The sequence below is a fragment of the Schistocerca cancellata genome, chromosome 3 (genome assembly GCF_023864275.1).
Source record: "Schistocerca cancellata isolate TAMUIC-IGC-003103 chromosome 3, iqSchCanc2.1, whole genome shotgun sequence".
Classification (NCBI taxonomy): Eukaryota; Metazoa; Arthropoda; class Insecta; order Orthoptera; family Acrididae; genus Schistocerca; species Schistocerca cancellata.
Window position 1 is genome coordinate 390,365,898 of NC_064628.1, and position 13,730 is coordinate 390,379,627.

Consider the following 13,730-nt stretch of genomic DNA (forward strand, 5'->3'; position numbering starts at 1 on the left):
CATCACGTCGGTTCTGAGAGTACCCGAACATGTAGAGAAAATTGGAATAGAGATCAACATAAACATCATTTCCGCCCTTTTTATTGCTCATGAAAACCACACATTGCATGTTGTACCACCATACAGCGACACCTTCAGAGGTGGTGGTCCAGATTGCTGTACACACCAGACCTCTAATATCCAGTAGTATGTTCTCTTGCATTCATGAATGCCTGTATTCGTCGTGGCTTACTATCCGCAACTTCATCGAGGCACTGTTGGTCCAGATTGTCCCACTACTCAACGGCGATTCGGCGTAGATCCCTCAAAGTGGTTGGTGGGTCTCATCATCCATAAACAGCCCTTTTCAATCTATCCCAGGCATGTTCGATAGGGTTCATGTCTGGAGAACATGCTGAGCACTCTAGTCGAGTGATGTGGTTATCCTGAGGGAAGTAATTCACAAGATGTACACGATGGGGGCGCAAATTGTCGTCTATGAAGACGAATGCCTCTCCAATATGCTGCCGATATGGTTGCACTATCGGTCTGAGGATGGCATTCACGTACCGTACAGCCGTTACGGCGCCTTCCATGACCACCAGCGGCGTACGTTACCCCACATAACGCCACCCCTGAATAGCAGGCAACCTCCACCTTGCTGCACTCGCTGCACAGTGTGTCTAAGGCGTTCAGCCTGACCGGGTTGCCTACAAACATGTCTCCGACGATTGTCTGGTTGAAGGCATATGCGACACTCATCGGTGAAGAGAACGTGGATTCCAATCCTGAGCTGTCCATTCGGCATGTTGTTGGGCCCGTCTGTAAGGCGGAGCATGGTGTCGTGATTGCAGAGATGGACCTCGATATGACCGTCGGGAGAGAAGTTGCGCATCATGCAGCCTATTGCGCACAGTTTGAGTCGTAAAACGACGTCCTGTGGCTGCAGGAAAAGCGTTATTCAACATGATGGCGTTGCTGTCAGGGTTCCTCCTAGCCATAATCCGTACGTAGTGGTCATCGACTGCAGTAGTGGCCCTTGGGCGGCATGAGCGAGGTATGTCAGCAACAGTTCCTGTCTCTCTGTATCTTCTCCATGTCCGAACAACATCGCTTAGAACATAAAAGTTTTCTGGGTATGGTACCGCGTCATAATGTATAAAACTACTGCTTCTGGAGAAAAAACAACGTTTCGGCCACGGTTGCAGCGGCCTTCTTCTGGGTGTAATTAGACCCAGAAGAACGCCGCTACAACCGTGGCCGAAACGTTGGTTTTTCTCCAGCAGCAGTAGTCTTATACATTTTGACGTGGTACCATGCCTAGAAAACTTTTATGTCAACTGAATCTAGCCGCGAAAGCCTACGCATTTATATTAACATCGCTTTGGTTTACTCCGAGACGCTTGGACATTTCCCTTGTTGAGAGCCCTTCGTGTCACAAAGTAACAATGCGGACATGATCGAACCGCGGTATTGACCGTCTAGGCATGGTTGAACTACAGACAATACGAGCCGTGTATCTCCATCCTGGTGGAATGACTGGAATTGATCGGCTGTCGGACCCCCTCTCTCTAATAGGCGCAGTTCGTGCCTGGTTGTTTTCATCTTTGGGCGAGTTCAGTGACATCTCTGAACAGTCAAAGGGACTTTGTCTGTGATACAATATCCACAGTCAACGTCTATCTTCAGGAGTTCTGGACCTGGATGATGCAAATCTTTTTTCGATGTGTATATATTCACATTGATGCTCCTCAAATCACACTCAAGTGCCTGACAGTGTGGTTGATATAACCACCTTCACAATAATTCTGTCGAACAGCACCCGGAAAGAACGAACACCTATATCTCTTCGTGCGAGCTCTGATTTTCCTTATTTTCTTATGGTGAACGTTTCTCCCTATGTAGGTCGGCGTTCAACACAATATTTTCGCGTTCAGAGGAGAAAATTGGTGATCGAAAATTCGTGAGATGCTAACGCCGCAACGAGAAACGCCTTTGTTTTAATGATGTCAACCCCAAATCTTGTATCATGTCCGTGACACTCTCTTCCCTATTTTGCGACAGTACAAAACGTGCTGCTCTTCTTTGCCCTTTTAATCTTATCTGGTAAGGGTCTCACACCGCGCGGCAGTACTCCAAAAAGAGGACGGACAAGCGTAGTGGAGGCAGTCTCTTTAGTAGACCTATTACAGCTAGTAAGTGTTCTGCCAACAAAACACAGTCTTTGTTTCGCCATCGGCACAACATTTTCTGTGTGTTCTTTCCAGTTTAAGTTTCTCGTAATTATAATTCATAGGGGTTTAGTTGAATTTACGGCCTTTAGATTTGACTGATTTATCGTGTAACCGAAGCTTAACAGATTCCTTTTTGCGCTCATATGGATGACCTCACACTTTTCATTATTTAGCTTTAATAGCCCATTTTCGCACCATACAGATATCTTTCCTAAATTGTTTTCTGATGATTTTGTTAGTCGATAAACGACAGCGTCATCTACAAACAACGTAAGTCGGTTGCTCTGATTGTCTTCTGAATCGTTTATATAGATAAGGAACAACAGAATGCCTATTAACAGCACGATGGGTGACGCCAAAAATCACTTTTGTTTTACTCGATCAGTTTCCGTCGATTACTACGAACTGTGATCTCTCCGACAGGAAATTAGGAATCCTGTCACATAGCTGAGACGATATTCCATAAGCACGCCATTTGATTGCAAAACCGCTTATAAGGTACAGTGTCAAAAGCCTTCTGGAAATCTATAAATATGGAATCAATTTTAAATCCTTTGTCAATAGCATTCGACACTTCGTTTGAGTAATGAGCCTGTTGTGTTCCACAAGAATGATTGTTTCTAAACCCGTGTTGACTTTGTGTCGACAAACCGTTCTCTTCGAGTTAATTCATAATGTTGTAACACAATGTAAGTTCCAAAATCCTGCTGCATATCGACGTTCACGATATGGACCGGTAATTTAGTGGATTACTCCTATTGCTTTTCTTGAATATTGGAGTGATCTGTCCAACTTTCCACTCTTTGGCTACGGATCTTTCGTGGAAAATGTTCAAATGTGTGTCAATTCCTAAGTGGCCAAACTGCTGATGTCATCGGTCCCTAGACTTACACACTACTTAAACTACCTTAAACTAACTTATAATAAGAAAAACACATACGCCCATGGCCGAGGGAGGATTCGAACCTCCGGCGGGAGGGGCCGCGCAATCCGTTACAGGGTGTCTCAAACTGGACGGCCACTCCGCGCGGCGATCTTTCGTCGAGCGAGCGTTTGCATATGATTGCTAAGTACGGAGCTATTGCAACAGAATACTCTGAAAGGAACCTACCTGGTATACAGTCTGGAGCGGAAGGCTTGTTTTTATTAAGTGATTTAAGTTGCTTCACTACTCCGAGGAGATCTGCTTCCGAGTTACTCATGTTGGCAGCTGTTCTTCATTTGAATTGTGGAATATTTACTTCGTCTTCTTTGGTGAAGGCATTTCGGAAGGCTGTATTTAGTAACTCTGCCTTGAACGCACTGTAGTCGATAGTATCTGCATTCCTATCGCCCAGAGAAGGCATTGATTGTGTCTTGTCGCAAGCATACTTCACATACGACCAGAATCTCTTTGAATTTTCTGCCAGGTTTCGAGACAAAGTTTGGTTGTGGAAACTGTTATAAGCTTCTCCCATTGAAGTCCGCGCTAAATTTCGGCCATCTGTAAACATCGCCAGTCTTAGGAGTTTTGCGTTCGTTTAAAGATGACGTGTTTTTATCGTTGTCTCTGCAACAGTGTTCTAACTAACAGTTGTGGACCATGGGGGATAATCTCCGTCGTCTGTTTATTTATTTGGTATAAATCTCTCAGTTGCTGTCGATACTATTTATTTGAATTTAAACCACATATGGTCTACACTTACACTGATAATTTGGAAGAAGTAGAGGTTATCTTTCTGGAAGGTGTCAAGCGAACCTCCCTTAATCCTGCCTGAAAATTATGGTCAGATGATTGTCGTCTTCCTCGAAACCACGATCGAATGTTGGTCGCCCTCACTGTGCCACGTGGTCGACTACGAGGGGTACTAATCAGGATCTAGACGTAATCTCAAAAACACGAAATTCCGTATTTCATTTATTTTGTTTAAAATTTCCTGGTAGAGTAAGACTGTGTGCCAAGATGGGGTTCGAACCTCTCACCTTTTCCTTCCGCAGGCAAGTGCGTGTAGTATCAGTGAGCGTGCTGTCCGTGTGTAGAATGGGGAAGACGCGCGATCTGTCTGAGTTTGACAGAGGGCGGATTGCGACGGCCCGGAGGCTCGGCACGAACATTCTGGAAACTTCACGACTTGTCGGGTGTTCGAAGAGTGCTGTGGTGTCTTCAACAGGTTGTGAAAGAAAGGTGAAACCACGTCCAGATGTCACGGGGTTTGGGCAGCCTACCCCTCATTACAAATGTCGGATGTCGTAGGTTGGGCAGACTGGTAAAACAGGACAAGGGGTAAACTGGCGGAACTAACATCGGACTTAAACGCTGGGCAGAGTAAAAATGTGTCTGAACGTGCAGTGCACCAAACACCACTATCGGTGAGCCTCCGTAGCCTATGTTAATGTCAACACCACGACGTCGGCAACTACGGCTGAAATGGGCACGTACGTTGGCGCAATCGCAGAGTGCTGCATGGTCTGATGAATCCCGATACCTTCTCCATCATGCCGATGGGAGGGCGCGAATCCTTCATCTACCAGGGGAACTGTTCCTTGACACCTGCACTGCAGAATGGAGATAAGCTGGCGGCGGCTCCATTATGCTCTGGGGAACGTTCAAGTAAGCATCCATGGGTCCAGTGGAGCTCGTGTAAGGCACCATGACAGCCAAGGAGTATCGTACATTGGTTGCAGATCACGAACACCCGTTCATGATGATAACATTTCCCGATGCCAGTGATATTTTTCAACAAGATAATAGCCATATCAGAAGGCCAGGAGTGTGATGGAGTGGTTCGAGGAACACAGTGGCGAGTTCCAGTTGAAGTGCTGTCCCACCAGCTAGCCGGATCTGAAACCGTTCGAACACATCTGGGAATGTGGCGTCACATCTCATCGCCTCCCTCCCCGGAGTTTACGGGAATCAGGTGACTTGTGTGCAGATGCGGTGTCGATCCTCTCCAGCGACCTACAAAGGCCTCATTGCTTCCATGCAAGGACGTGTCACCACTTTTATCCACGTCAAAGATGGACATACGGGCTATTAGGTATGTTCTGGCTTATCAGTGTATTTCGAAACAAGGCATAACACGCAGTTCCACATCGCATTGTTTAAACCAGTAACGCAAATGCTTTTGTTTCTTTTTCTTCGTGCATACAATGCATCTCCTTACAGGTCCTGCTGACAATTCAACGGTGTTGTGTCTAGACAAGACAGCCTAGACACAATGAGAGGAAGCCGAAAGGCACGCGCTTAAACTCACGCAGGCTGGCGTGAGGTCTGAAACAGGATACGTAATGAATGCTATAAAGAAAAGTACGTAGCTTCTGGAATACTTAACTTTAATCCACATTTGCAGAACATCGCTCTTGATGATACATTAATAGAATCTCAATATCACTTGAATACGGCGCCTTGCTAGGTCGTAGCTAATGTAGCTGAAGGCTATGCTAACTATCGTCTGGGCAAATGAGAGCGTAATTCTCAGTGAACCGTGGCTAGCAACGTCGGCTGTGCAACTGGGCGAGTGCTAGTACGTCTCTCTAGACCTGCCGTGTGGTGGCTCTCGGTCTGCAATTACTGACAGTGGCTACACGCGGGTCCGACGTATACTAGCGGACCGCGGCCGATTTAAAAGCTACCACCTAACAAGTGTGGTGTCTGGCGGTGACACCAAAAACGGTGTTTGGAAAGTGCCCTTCTCGAAGCTGCAATGGATTTTCCTCGTCTGATCGACGATCTCTTCGTCCTTTCCATTCTTGCCGGTATAGTTGGTTTGTTGGTTTAAAGGTTAAAGGGACCAAACTGCATAGGTCATCGGTACCTTGGTTCATAAACACACAGAGCACAGTGAAACCATCCATTAGTCATTCGAAGCACAAAAGAAAAATTCCAGGGGAAGAAAAGCCCCAAGGTCAATAATAAAGCAACATGGAAAACGGAGCACAGCAACAAAAACAACATAGAGAAGAAAGGCAGAAAGAATTAAAACTGTACAGCATCTCTAAAATGTCACGAACTAGGCTGAGAAGAAATTCGACGACTGGAGTGTTTTTTGCGGTATGAACTTTGTGTAAGGCCGATCAAAAAGTTCCCTTCGAAGTCCGTACAGTCCAGAATCGGCATACCAATCAGACAAAATCGCTGTTAGCATTGAGGCAATTATCCCACCAGACTGAAGACACCCGTTTGGTAAAACACGATGTTCTGCCGCTGCGTGAAGAAGGCAATAACTGCCTGTTACACATCCTCTTCCGATAGGCGTGATAATTGCATGGGTACCGTTCTCCAGTGTTAGAGACACCATGTTCCTAGAAATGACTAAGCTGTAGTCTGCGATAATCAAAGAACAGGGAGAGGATCACCTCTCTAACAGATAGTCGGCTCTTGAGCTCCTTAGGACAACGGGACGATGGATGCCGACACTGCCGAAAACATGTTCTTCATTCTCAGATGGTTGTCTGCCGGTGTACTTCCTTTGACAGCCAAGAAAAGAGTAACAGCCCGCTGGTCCTGTTAGGACGCTTCTGATAGTAACGTCGCCGTATTTCATGTTTCCACTTTAGCCGCACGACCGTCGTAATGTCACGAATGATTTCAGTGTTTGGCGAACACATTACGTTGGCCACTGTACTCACACAATCGTTGTGATCCAACACTACATTTTGATTTAAATTTTTCGGTCTTATTCTGGCAGTCCGTTTTCACAACTGATTTCATTTCTGCTGTACGGCATGTCGTCAACATACATACGTCTCTACTGTCATGCTGCTTCAAGGTCATCATAGCGACTATTGACATAAATTCCGTCCCAGCTCTTTGTAGCTGCGCTTCAAGTTTCACCTCGACGCCTAGCTGTACCTACTGCACTTGTTGTTCTTTGATGCAAGCAGTGGAAGAGAGACAGACTTGTGCGCTCATTGTCCACATACAGCCTCTGTTTTATAGGGGGCATTTACTAAGGAAACTACGAAACGTATACAGGGTGAGTCACCTAACGTTACCGCTGGATATATTTCGTAAACCACATCAAATACTGACGAACCGATTCCACAGACCGAACGTGAGGAGAGGGGCTAGTATAATTGTTTAATACAAACCATACAAAAATGCACGGAAGTATTTTTTTTAACACAAACCTACGTTTTTTTTAATGGAACCCCGTTAGTTTTGTTAGCACATCTGAACATATAAACACATGCGTAATCAGTGCCGTTTGTTGCATTGTAAAATGTTAATTACATCCGGAGATATTGTAACCTAAAATTGACACTTGAGTATCACTCCTCCGCTGTTCGATCGTGTGTATCGGAGAGCACTGCAACATACATCGTGTTTCTACAGAATGATCTGCCAACATTGCTCGAAAATGTCGCACTGGAAACGCGTCGACGTATGTGGTATCAGCATGATGGTGCACCTGCACATTCCGCAATTAACACTAGGCTGACCCTTGACAGGATGTTCGACGGGCGTTTCATAGGACGTGGAGGACGCATAAATTGGCCAGCCCGTTCTCCTGATCTTACACGTCTGGACTTCTTTCTGTGGGGTACGTTAAAGGAGAATGTGTACCGTGATGTACCTACAACCCCAGAGGATATGAAACAACGTACTGTGGCAGCCTGCGGCGACATTACACCAGATGTACTGCGGCGTGTACGACATTCATTACGCCAGAGATTGCAGTTGTGTGCAGCAAATGATGGCCAGCACACTGAACATCTATGGCCTGACATGTCGGGACACACTCTATTCCACTCCGTAATTGAAAACGGAAACCACGTGTGTACGTGTACCTCACCCCTCATGGTAATGTACATGTGCGTCAGTGAAAAATACCAGTAAAAAGGTGTTAGCATGTGGACGTAATGTGCTGTTCCAGTCTCTTCTGTACCTAAGGTCCATCACCGTTCCCTTTGGAGCCCTAGGTAATTCGGTGCTCTCCGATACACACGATCGAACAGCGGAGGAGTGCTACTCAAGCGTCAACTTTAGGTTACAATATCTCCGGATGTAATTAACATTTTACAATGCAACAAACGCAACTGATTACGTATTTGTTTATATGTTCAGATGTGCTAACAAAACTAAAGGTTTGTGTTAAAAAACATAATTCCGTGCATTTTTGTATGGTTTGTATTAACCAATTACACTAGCCCCTCTCCTCACGTTCGGTCTGTGGAATCAGTTCGTCAGTATTTGATGAGGTTTACGAAATATATCCAGCGGTAACGTTAGGTGACTCAACCTGTATATCCGACATTACCACTCTTGGGGTGCTCATCGTCTGTAGCAATATACACTATGTGATCAAAAGTATCCGGACATCTAGCTGAAAACGACTTTCAAATTCGTGGCGCCCTCCATCGGTAATGCTGGAATTCAGTATGCTCTTGACCCATCCATAACCTTGATTACAGCTTCCACTCTCGCAGGCATATGTTCTATCAGGTGCTGGAAGGTGTCTTGGGGAATGGCAGCCCATTCTTCACGGAGTGCTACACTGAGGAGAGGTAGCGATGTCGGTCGGTGAGGCCTGCCGCGAAGTCGACGTTCCAAAACATCCCAAAGGTGTTCTATAGAATTCAGGTCAGGACTCTGTGCAGGCCGGTCCATTACAAGCATGTTATTGTCGTGTAACCACTCCGTCACAGGCCGTGCGTTATGAACAGGTGCACGATCGTGTTGAAAGATGAAATCTCCATCCCCTAATTGCTCTTCAACAGTGGAAAGAAAGGAGGTGCTTAAAACATCAGGCCTGTGTTGTGATAGTGCCACGCAGAACAACAAAGGGTGCAAGCCCCCTCCATGAAAAACACGACCATAGCATAACAGCACCGCCTCCGAATTCTACTGTTTGCACTACACACACTGGCAGATGACGTTCACCGGGCATTCGCCATACCCACACTCTGCTATCGGATCGCTACATTGTGTACCATGATTCGTCGCTCAACACAATGTTTTTCCACTCTTCAATCGTCCAATATTTACGCTCCTTACACCAAGGAAGGAGTCGTATGGCATTTACCGGCGTGAGGTGTGGCTTGTGAGCATCCGCTGGACCATGAAATCCTAGTTTTTTCACCTCCCGCCTAACTGTCACAGTATTTGCAGTGGATCCTGGTGCAGTTTGGAATTCCTGTGTGATGGACTGGATAGATGTCTACCTATTACACATTACGACCCTCTTCAACTGTCGGCGGGCTCTGTCAGTCAACAGACAAGGTCGGCCTGTAGGCTTTTGTGCTGTACGTGTCCCTTCACGTTTCACTTCACTATCACATCGGAAACAGTGGGCCTAGGGATGTTTAGGAATGTGGAAATCTCGCGTACAGACGTATGACACAAGTGAAACCCAATCACCTGACCACATTCGAAGTCCGTGAGTTCCGCAGAGCGCCCCATTCTGCTCTCTCACGATGTGTAATTACTATTGAGGTCGCTGATATAGAGTACCTGGCAGCAGGTGGCAGCACAATACACCTAATATGAAAAACTTATGTTTTTGGGAGTGTCCGGATACTTTTGATCACATAGTGTACATCGTTAGCACTGGAGGCACAACGATTGTGCACGGACATTTACGCCAAATTCTGAGACAAGGAGCATGACTGATATTCTGAACAATAGGCCCGGAAACATCTGTGGGCTTGATGTGGCCATTTAAAAAAAGAAAAAAAAAGAAAAAAATCGAAATATTTGTATTCGGTTTTTGAATGGAGTCACTGCCCGAAACGTGATTTTGCTATTCGCTAATTCTTTAGAATAGATTTTCGTCTTCGAACGTTAATTCCTTTCTAATTGTATTCATAGACGACATTTTACTCGTGCGTGAAATCCAATTTTGTATGCAACAATTGAGTTTTCAGTTCTGATATCAGAATTTGCGATACTGTATTAACACCTTCCCGAATCATTGCTAACACCATACTAAAATTGTGCAACTGCGTTCAATGCGTAGCATCGTGTGTTAACGGTAGCTGCCTCATGATATCACTGCAGAATACCACAAAATGTGGCATGACCTCAGTTTACTTGCGGACTCGGCGTTAGCACCGCTTGTGTCTCATCTCCTACCTTCCAAACTTTACAGAACTTCTCCTACATACCGTGCGTTACCAACACTTCTGGAAGAAAGTTCAAAATGGGTCTACGCACTGTGGGACTTAACATCTGAGGTCATCAGTCCCCTAGAACTTAGAACTACTTAAACCTAACTAATCTAAGGACATCAGACACATCCATGCCCGAGGCAGGATTCGGCCCTGCGACCGTAGCAACAGCGCGGTTCCGGACTGAAGCGCCTAGAACCGCTCAGCCACCACGGTCGGCCGTTCGGTAAGTCACTGCAGTGTTCTGGTAATGGGTTGACTGTTCGCTGGATAGTGACTGAGTTTGCTCTGTAAACATGGTCACTTCGCTGATAAGAACTCTAATAAAAAACTATCAGTTAAAAAACAAAATGTAGAATGTTCCAAAAATAGTGACATAACTTTGGACGAGTTAATTACGAAGTATGGGACGTGCTGGTGAGGAAAAGTGTGTTGTCTGAATGGGTGTGGCATAGAGTTTCAGAAAATCGCCGTCAGATGTCAGTCGATGCGTCTTCTCAGTTTACAGTCTGTCAGAAGTATGATGCCGTCCGCTCAACGGTAGGCGTTTTGTGTGCTCCGGTTCGCAAAGAGTGATTCAGTGATTTCGGTCCAGAGTGCCTTTCGTCGGTGTTTGGCGTGGATCCGTCTGCATCCATAAACATTCGTCGTTTGTAACGTCAATTTGAAGAGACAGGATGCTTGTGCAAAAGTTAGAGTCCAGGTCGACTTCGAACTTCTGACGACGCGGTGGAAGGAATTCACCAAAAGTTCGAGTGGTGTCCACTCGCCGCGCTAGCTGGGAACTCGCAATGCCTCATACGACTGTCTGGCGAGTGTTTAGGTGTCGTTCAAATGGTACAGATGGCTCTGAGCACTATGGGACTTAACATCTGAGGTCATCAGTCCCCTAGAACTTAGAACTACTTAAACCTAACTAACTTAAAGACATCACACACATCCATGCCCGAGGCAGGATTCGAACCTGTGACCGTAGCAGCAGTGCGGTTCCGGACTGAAGCGTCTAGAACCCCTCGGTCACACCGGCCGGCTAGGCGTCGTTTGATCTATAAACCATACAGATTACAATTGGTGTAAGCTCTTCGCGTTGGTGATAAAAGGAATTGTGTTGACTTTAGCAGTGCTCTGCTGGAGGACTTAAGAGATGTTACATTCTTACCATTGTTAATTTTCAGTGATGAAGCAACATTTCGTGTTGACGGTAAAGTAAACCAACACAACTTGCACATATGGGAACTCCAGAAGCCTCATGACATTACTGAGCAGGAAAGAGACTCAACGAAACTGAGCGTTTTTTTTTTCGTGCCATTTATAATGAAAAAGCGTACAGTCCCTTCTTTTCTAAGGAAAACACATTGACTGGAATGATCCAGAGCTGGCTTTTTGCGCCACTTCAGGAGGACTCGATGACTTCATTTTCCAACAGACGGAGCTCCACCACAGTGGCACGACGACGTACGTCAGATTGTCAATGACACTCTGCCTCAATGCTGGATAGGGCGCACGGGACACTGAGACATTGTCGCGCATTGTTGGCCTCCAGGATCGCCACACATGACCCCACGAAATTTTGTCTTATGCGGATACGTGAAGGAAAGCGTGTTCATCTCCCCTTCCCGTCGTCGCATAGAAGGAGGAAGAACAGAAAAACAGCCGCCATAACTTCCGCAAAAGCAGATACATCGTGTAAAGTTTATGAGGAATTTAGCTATCGTCTAGCTGCTGTTCGTACTGTTGCTGGTGGACACATAGAACTTCAGTAATAGCATAGCTAAAACTTTAAGATTTTATGAGTATTTTGCAATTCATCCCATGCTGGTAGTATGTTTTCAGCAATAAATACGGAGTTTTGAAATCCCGTCATCCTGTATGTGTTCGCGTTGATTGATTTACCCAGTGCAACAAATATTTCATCTGTGCTGATGAGATACTTTAAAATTAACAGTTGGGAGAAAAACGTACTAGTTTCCGCTTTTTTATAATAATTAAATTCACTTATAAAATTTTATATAATTGCCGTGCACTGAGCAGCAATTTTAGACAGGAAATGAAACCACCATTGTTTTAAGGGCGTTAATCGAGATAATAAAGTTTTATAATGGCTGTATTTGTATATGTTGTGGGGGGGGGGGGGATAGATGGATGATGGGTAACAGTGTGGAAAAGACTGCATGAGTAGGTGAGCTCTACGTTTTTAAGTGCCAGACCTATTCCACAGAACTGGCGATTTAAATCGAAGTAACGTTAGTATCATTACTTAAATATATGCGTGGTAACCGCCGTCGTTACTTAAGAGATGCATGTCATACATCCTTGAACACAGATGTTTTCTTTGTCCTATCCTAGACTTTTCGAAACGTTCTGGTAGGCAATTAAAATTTCCTATGTATTGATTCCTTTCAGCAATATCACTGCGCCTACTTCAGTAGCCAACAATTACAAACTGTAGGCCTGTTAACTCGTAGCATTTACCTTAAAGTGTGTCACTGCTCTGCAGAAATGTTTAATTTCGATTCACAAGTTCCAACACTGGCTGCCCATATTACAGTCTCGCATAATAATTTTACGATCGGTATTTCCCTTACGTAGTCTGTATTTATTCCACAGTTAGCAATCATATTTTAGAACTGCACGTTCGGATACATTTAATCCGTTAAGATCCATTCGGTAGCTTTATGTGGATTCTCGAAATCGCATTGGTTTACTAGTATTTTTAATGGGTGCATAATTTCCTCATCTGTAGATGCACATATAGGTATCTTAAAGTATCTTAATAAAATAATGTCTTCCGCTGCATTATTTCTGTTTAATACTACTTAAATGCAATACGAATTGATTTATCAAGCAAATAAACTTGTTCGTTGAATTAAATCAGGCGTATCTTGTTGGTGGACCCTTAATCACTTTGGAATATTTCAAATGAATTACCGTAAATTTATCGTTATATGGATATTCTTATCTGCTGCCTACTATAATTCTATGGGAACAACGGCACTAAACACGGCTTTCACACATAAAATAGTGACCACACAGTTGGATGACTGTTTAGTAACCAGTCCTGAGACAAAAAATATTTGACAAATAATGCGTGTGTATAAAACAGCTAAATGTGTTTCTTCTTAAAAACTTCTAATGTGCTGTATATGATTTCCTGAGTAGAGTAAATAATTGTTCAAATGTAAATAACTAAAGTGTAACCATGCATAAGGTCTACTACATAATGTGAACGACCATAGTGTCTCATAAACCTCAAGATAGTGTGACAAGGATTTCATCACGTGTTAGCACATAAAAGGGTAATATTTTGCAAACTTGCCGGTATTTCAAACTTTTTGTCCATGAAGATATCAAAGCAACTATGTTTCCATAGGAGAGATTTAATTATTTAAATTCATTAAAGACCTCTTCATGGAAGGCGCGTACAACAAC